Genomic DNA, 6,273 nt, shown 5'->3' with positions numbered 1-6,273 from the left:
GTTCACCATGATTTAAATTCAGATATATCAAAGACTGGGATCCAAATATAATTTTAAAAGAGTTACTTTTAAAAAAACAAGGGGACAATATAATGAAAACATGAGAATATGTTGTATATGTGTATATTTTGAGAAGATACTTGACAAAGCTCATGTGAAAGTGCATAAATTAAGCTGAAGTTGCTAGGATTTACAGTACAACTTGGAATGGATTAGAAATTGGCAGAAAGACAGAAAATAGTAGATAATATGTACACCAGCTGGGTTGGCGTCAGAACCACTGCTGCCTTAATTTACAACAATAGTTTGAATTCTGAAATTCATTATAAATTCAGCAAATTTGCAGATGATAAACTAGGAAAGACAGTGATGTACTTTGGAAATGACAAAAATAAGTGGACTGAACAGTAGCAGATTAAAGTTATGAAATACTGTTAAATGTATGAAATACTGCGCTGAAAAATGGGTGACCCATGACTAGTATTGAAATAGCCAAGAATTGAATAGAAAGAGGCCTAAGAGTCTTAATGCACTTGACACTCAGTGTCCAACCAGGCTAATATGTTATTTTTCAACGATAATAAAATACAAGACAAAGAAATTCATGATCAATCTATAAATTGCACTTGTCGGACCACAACCTGCGTACCATATACATTGCCATTCAGTAAGACACAAAGATGATGTTAAAACATTGAAGACAATGCAGAAAGGATCCATAAGGATAATCAAACACTAAAATAACAGTCAAGATTGTTCTATGGGGTATTTCAGTGACTATCACGTCAACAGTGTACGTTCATACAAATTATTTGCACTGTCAGGCAAGATCTCTTCTCCATGTTGGGGTAGAAAATTTAAACACCTTGACAAAGAAAGGATCGGGATTTCACTCACCCTATACACTGAGGAATCCTTCACCTCCAACAGCTTTAGAAAAGTCTCCAAACCACTTCATCCTATAATTTCACCAGCATGCACCATCAAACTAATTATTGGATCATCACAAAGGACATTAAACTAAAAAGAAAAAGTTATATGTTACTTTAGCAGTTTTGAGTATGACAGTATATCAACAGAAAGATTCCCTCTGTAAAAAACACACACTTTAGATGTTATACAACTCCTACTGTGTTAGCCCCAAAATAGTATGTTATTTTATTCCTTTCCAGTTTGAGAAAAATACATAAATTGAATACATTACAGTCAGTAGTAATGGAATCATGCTCTGAAAAGCGAGGACTTGTTGACAGACTGCAGCATTGGTAGTAATGAGTTTCCAGTTGAGTATGGCTTCCTAGAGAAATTCAGATTGAGAAGAACACTTATGCCAGTCACCTGCAGGTGAGTCAGGTAAAGACAACAATCACTTTCCTTCCTGGGTACAATAGCATGAGTTTTTAGTAAGGTCACCCTCACTTTATACTTCAAATCCTGGAGAAGATAAAAAAATCTAGTTAAAAAATTCACATTAAAATTTGCAATAGTCATGAAGAAAATGGATTAAATTGGTGACAATGTTGAACATATTTCTGTGCATTACACTGGGATTCATAATTGCCATTTGAAGGCACTGCACATTTGTTGAACGAGAAAGGAAGCACGTTTGAATGAAGTCCTTCAGGCCATATAGCACTAACTTCAAATGCAAAGAAAAATTTACAGGCATCTTATCTAAATGCATCTTCAACATATTCTGCCTCCCAGACAATTTGATCCAATGATTAACTGAGAACTTATGCCAAGTGCAGTGATTTAGAGAGAGCATTCAAATCATATATACAGTTGATGGAGAAAGAGTGAATTAAAAAGCCAGAGTTGAAAGAGTAAATGACACTTGCAGGAATATCAACCTGAAGAAGGACCCAGAGGCAGGCAGAGAAGAGGCAAAAAAAGACAAGGGGCATAATTTGGAATTATCGTGATGGTGGACAAAGAGGCAGTGAAGGTTATTGGATAGGGACATTTGGGAAGGCAGACTTAGTGTTGGGCAAATATGAATGGCAAAATTTTGGCCAAGTTTCAAATTCCAAATTATAGAACTTGGAAAGCATTGGAGTAATCACACCCAGAAGTGATAAAATGGATAAACATTTTTAGTGTGCTGACGATACCATAATTCTGTCAACCTTTGCTCCATTTCATTTATGGGAAATATTTCCTTTACTAGATAAGGAGAGAAAATCTACACATAATACCCGCACGTGTACTCTCACCAAGACCCTGCTCCTGTTCTCAAGTTTTCTTACAATAAAGGCCAACATATCATTTGCCTTCCTAACTGCTTGCATTATCTGCATTCTTGCTTACTCTGCCTGCTGAACTAAGACTCCTAAGTCTCCTTGTATGTCAACATTTCCCAATCTATCATAATATAAAAATACTCTGCCATTTGGCTTCTCCATCCAAAATGGGCACCTTCATATTACACTGCATCTGCCGTGCATTTCCTCACTCACTCTACTCATCTAAATCAACTGGAGGTCTCTTTAGCTCCTCCTCACCACCCTAATTCCCACCACATTTTAAGTTTTTCTTTAAGCTTATTTATTTGTTATTGTCACAAGTAGGCTCACATTAACATTGCAATGAAGTTACTGAGAAAATCCCCTAATCGCCACACTCCGGAACCTGTTTGGGTACACTGAGGGAGAATTTAGCATGGCCAATGCACCTAATTAGCCTGTCTTTTGGATTGTAGGAATACCCAGAGGAAACCCACGCAGACACATGGAGAACATGCAGACTTCACATAGGCGGTGACCCAAGCTGGAAATCGAACCCAGGTCCCTGTCGATGTAAGGTTAACCACTGTGACACCCCTTGTGCCACTACAAGGTGCCATCAGAAAACTTGGAAATATTACCTTTAGTTCCCAAAATTATTAATGCATTTCGTGAATAGCTGGGACCCAAGCACAGATCCTTGCAGGACCCCACTAGTCATTGGCTGCCATTTTGGAAATAAACCATTTATTCCTCCTGTTTCCTGTCTGCTAACCAATTCCTCCTCCTCCCCCCTCCCCCAACCTCCCTTTCCCACCTGCCACTGCCCCCCCCCACCCCGTGCTTTAATTTTACACACTAAGCTCTTACGTGGAAGACTTTAGTAAAAGCTTTCTGAAAATCCAAATACAGCACTCCACTGGTTCACCCTTATCTGTTTACTATTTACATCCTCAAAAAGCTCCATCAAGTTTATCAAACATGCTTTCCCTTTCATAAATCCATGTTGCCCTGTTATCCTTTATAATAGGCTAACATTTTCCCTACTATTGATATTAGGCTAACTAGTCCATTATTCCAGTTCCATTTACCCTACAATCTGCCAGGAATGTTCCAGAATCTACAAAAATTTGTAAGATTACAGCCAGCGCATCCACTGTTTCCATGGCCACCTCCTTTCGTATCCTGGGATGTAGATTATCAGGCCCTGGGAATTTAATGGTGTTTGGTTTCATTATTTTCTCCAGTAGTAGGGATTTTCTCCAGTAATAAGAAAGAGGATTTTTTTTCAATTCCTCTTTCTCATTAAACCCTTGATTCCTTAGCATTATTGGGTCTTTCTCTGTGAACACCAAACTAAAATAGTTGCTTAATTGCTTTGCCATTTCTTTGTTCTCTGTTATAAATTCTCTTATTTCAGATTTAAGGAACCTATATTTGTCTTTGCTAATCTTTTTTCTTTTTGTATTCTTATAGAAGCTCTTACAGTCCACTTTTATGTTTCTTGCAAGTTAATCTTATATTCTATTTTTCCCCTCTTAATCAATCTCTTTGTCTACCTTTGCTGAATTCTGAACTGTTCTCAAATCTCAGGCTTGCCACTTTTTCGAGCAACTTTACATGACTCCTCTTTGGATCTAATAATATCAGTAATTTATTTTGTAAGGCGCAGTCAGGCCACTTTACTTTTTCGACCAGCAATGCATACATTCATTCCTTAAAGATTAGCCATTGCCCATTTACTTTACATGTGCCTCTAATTTCATGTATACCAGCCCAAAGTGTGACCTCTCCCACAAGAATAGCAAGCTCATGGAATCACCACCACTAGCAAGCTCTCCTCAAAATCACCATATTATGTTAGAATACTTCATGGATCAAAATCCTGGAACTTTCTACGTAAGAGAACTGGAGGAGTGCCTTCATCACACTGAATGCAGCAGTTCAGGAACTAGCTTACCATTTCAGAAGGCTATGGAGGCCACGTCATTGAGTATATTTAAGACAGAAATAGATAGGTTCTGGATTGATAAGGAGATTAAAGGTTATAGAAACATAGAAGAAAGGAGCTGGAGGAAGCCATTTGGCCCTTCGCGCCTGTTCTGCCATTCATCACAATCATGGCTGATTGTCCAACTCAATAGCCTAATCCTACTTTCTCCCCATAACTTTTGATCCCATTCGCCCCAAGTACTACATCTAACCACTTCTTGAATACATTATGGAGAAAAGGCAGGAGTATGGGGTTGAATATCAGTCATGATTGAATGGGAGAACAGATTTGATTGGCCAGATGGCCTCTTCCTGCACTGTAGGGATTCTATGATGATTCTACTCCTATATCTTATGGTGTTTCCAAGGGCAATGAGCAGCAGGCAAGACTGCTAGTCTTACCAGCGGTGCCCATAGTCTGCGAATTAACAAAATAGATAAAAGCGAGTGTAGTGTGGGTTTGTATATCCAGCCAGCAGGTGGCCAGTGCACAACTGCGTCGTTATTATAACTGAGTGAGGTACAGCGTGCACAGGGACTGCCGTATGAGGGGGCCAGTTCACACAGTAACATGGAACACTACAGCACAAACAAGCCCTTTGGCCCACAAGTTGCGCCGATCACGTCCCTACCTACCAGGCCTATCTATAACCCTCAACCCCATTAAATCCCACATACTCATCCAAAAGTCTCTTAAAAGACCCCAATGTGTTCGCCTCCACCACCACCGACGGCAGCCGATTCCACTCACTCACTCACCACCCTTTGAGTGAAAAACTTAACCCCAACATCTCCTCTGTACCTGCTCCCCAGCACCTTAAACCTGCGTCCTCTTGTAGCAACCACTTCAGCCCTGGGAAATAGCCTCTGAGAATCCACCCTATCTATACATGGCTCAACATTTTATAAACCTCTAACAGGTTGCCTCTCAACCTGCCTCTCTCCAGGGAGAAAAGACCTAGCTCCCTCGACCTATCCTCAAAAGGCATAATCCAGGCAACATCCTTGTAAATCTCCTCTGCACCCTTTCAATAGCTTCCACATCCTAAGGCTAAACAATGACAATGGCGCGTGTTGCAGTGAGCTAATAGAATGACTAGACTAACCGGTCCATGTGGAGTGGCCGTGGAAAGCTGAGGATGTATCCCGCCTGTAATAAGGGCCTGGCCCGGGGGCTGGGTTGGGGCGGGGACGGGGACGGAGCCGGGCTCGGGTAGAGCTCCGTGGGTTTCCTTCGGATACTCCGGTTTCCTCCCACAGTCCAAAGATGTGCGGGTTAGGTTGACTGGTCGTGCTAAGAAATTGCCCCTTAGTGTCCAGGGATGCGTAGGTTAGAGGGATTAGTGGCTATAATATGTATGGATATGGGGATAGGGCCTGGGTGGGATTGTGTTCGGTGCAGACTCGATGGGCTGAAGGGCCTCTTTCTGCACCGTAGGCTTCTATGATCTATGATCTATGACTCGGCTACTCACCCCGCTCCTGAGCATCTAGCGCCGCCGGCCGCGAGCGGCAGCGAGGCGTCCGCGTTACCGCGGCAACCGGCCTGACGTCACAGAGCCTCGGCTTCAGCGCGGCACGCGACCGGTGACGTCACAACGTCGCCCGTTGGCCGGAGAGGTGGGTGTGCGCGTGCGCGGCGCTTTTGGCGGGAGAACGGCGAGGTGACGTAGGAGGCGCGTTTGGCTGAGGGCGAGCAAGCCCAAGATGGGGGGCAATGCTTCATTGGGAAAGGCTTGAATCTTGTTTTGTCTGTCTTGGGGGGAACCACGAATTAGATTCTGAATTTGTCGTTTGGAGCAGGCACGGAATGGATTTAGGTTTGCCTGGTGCATTCTGAGCACTCCCATTGTAACTTTGAGGATGGAGTAAAAGAATAAGTAAAAGTGTCCACCAAGAAGAGAAAATGCTGGAAAGTCCCAGCAGGGCTGACAGCCCTTTTTGACTTTGGGTGACACTTCGTCAGACCTGCCACGCCAGCTGAGATGTTCCAGAAAACATTTTCTGTTTTTGTTTCAGATTTCAACATCCACAGTAATTTGCTTTTATCTCAGGG

At 42.1% G+C, this 6,273-nt stretch overlaps 1 long non-coding RNA gene across 1 annotated transcript; it reads right to left on the bottom strand.

Annotated features, from left to right (window-relative positions):
* Nucleotides 1-903: 903 nt before the first annotated feature.
* Nucleotides 904-5,794, bottom strand: LOC145356200 (uncharacterized). Its single transcript, XR_013889076.1, has 3 exons — nt 5,693-5,794; nt 1,339-1,434; nt 904-1,020 (listed from the first exon to the last, which is right to left on the bottom strand). It is a non-coding gene; the product is annotated as an uncharacterized LOC145356200 (long non-coding RNA).
* Between the last annotated feature and the right edge of the window lie 479 nt (nt 5,795-6,273).

Source organism: Carcharhinus amblyrhynchos, chromosome 20 (assembly GCF_965287045.1).
Source record: "Carcharhinus amblyrhynchos chromosome 20, sCarAmb.v2.hapA, whole genome shotgun sequence".
In the NCBI taxonomy this organism is placed as follows: domain Eukaryota; kingdom Metazoa; phylum Chordata; class Chondrichthyes; order Carcharhiniformes; family Carcharhinidae; genus Carcharhinus; species Carcharhinus amblyrhynchos.
The sequence above is the reverse complement of the archived record's forward strand: the minus strand, read 5'-3'. Positions and strand labels throughout refer to the sequence as shown.